This window comes from Salvelinus sp. IW2-2015, unplaced genomic scaffold, assembly GCF_002910315.2.
Source record: "Salvelinus sp. IW2-2015 unplaced genomic scaffold, ASM291031v2 Un_scaffold3762, whole genome shotgun sequence".
In the NCBI taxonomy this organism is placed as follows: domain Eukaryota; kingdom Metazoa; phylum Chordata; class Actinopteri; order Salmoniformes; family Salmonidae; genus Salvelinus; species Salvelinus sp. IW2-2015.
Window position 1 is genome coordinate 50,033 of NW_019945036.1, and position 1,320 is coordinate 51,352.

Here is a 1,320-nt window from a genome sequence, read left to right on the forward strand (position 1 = left end):
TATCACACAAGTCAGAGTTATTCTTAAACTAAATCTTTATTCACTTATTAATAAGGGAGCAGGTCAATACAACACACACATATAAAGTCAATCAATTGAGTGCTCTACGATAATGATGGCTGGTCGACAAATCACCACCAGATGATTCTTTGAGAGCCACAAGACAAAAGTACAAAATCTTTCACCCTACATGACGAACAACAGATGTATAGAACGGGTCCCAAGGTTAAGATTTGTATAAAAGATACTTATAATTCACAGCAGACAGTATCTGCTGTAAAAACAGTACTCTTTGTGTAGTGACCAGGGTCTGGCCCTGGGGTCATCTCTCCCTGGTACCATATAGAACAGAAACATTAACTCATGCTCTGGAATGTGGTCTCGTTAGGTTTTATCACCCAAAAGACATTGTAAATCTTCTGTCAGTGTTTTCTCCCAGAGGCCCATCCTCAGTAGAACACACAGACACAATAGTTCTAAGAACCCTCTATTCTGTTGCATAAAACAACCATTTGATGCAATAAACGCATTATAACATAATCTTGCAGTTTTGCTCTGTGTCCACTGAAAGTTGACTAGTAACAACAACTGGGACATAAAAGACACCCACCATGAGACCCACTAAATCTGCCCAAGAAGAGGCAAACAAAAGAAAACCCCACAACAAACTTAAAGACAGGAAGCAAACCAAAAAGGTGGAGCAACTAAAGGTGTTGACTCTCCACATCTATCAAGACAACTGGAGCACTGGGCCAGATACTCTTAATTAGAACCTGGACCAGCTCAGGTGAAACACTTTCCTACTAACGAGATGGACAAGCCAGCACAGGTGTAACACATACTGACTAACGAGGTGACACCAAACAGTGCGTCCTACGTGCTTCCCCACTAGCTTCTAGAACACTTGTTTTCCTAAAACTCACTAGCTTCTAGAACTCTCGTCCCCTTGGAACGAGCCCAAACAAAACTCATCTACATTATGGAAAAACGTGCAGTCAAAATAAGATCCATGGCAACTCACTGTCTAAACYCAAAACACAAAACTTTTTGACTGCCAACCCTGAGACAATCAGAAACCAAGTTGTCCTTACTATGGACACAAGCACCAAAAACGCTGTTGTTTTGACAAGTAGCAATAAACTTCTGATATCGATTAGGGGGAAATCAGGTTGTACTTCCTGTTGAAACGAACAACAACAAAAAAACACATGTAAATGGGAGATATCTTTTAGCTCACTGGTTAGAGGACAACCTGCAGAAGACAGTCAGCTACATTTTGGAGTGATGCATTTAAATGTAGGGGTCGCTAAACAAAGGAAC

The 1,320-nt window shown here is 40.8% G+C and overlaps 1 protein-coding gene and 1 long non-coding RNA gene across 2 annotated transcripts in view; one reads left to right on the forward strand and one right to left on the reverse strand.

Moving 5' to 3' along the window:
• LOC139026031 (uncharacterized) overlaps positions 1-1,320 on the forward strand; it is a 42,304-nt gene that overhangs the window by 16,320 nt on the left and 24,664 nt on the right. The window lies entirely within an intron of this gene.
• Positions 18-1,314, reverse strand: LOC139026033 (uncharacterized). Its single transcript, XR_011477741.1, has 2 exons — positions 878-1,314; positions 18-368 (listed from the first exon to the last, which is right to left on the reverse strand). It is a non-coding gene; the product is annotated as an uncharacterized lncRNA (long non-coding RNA).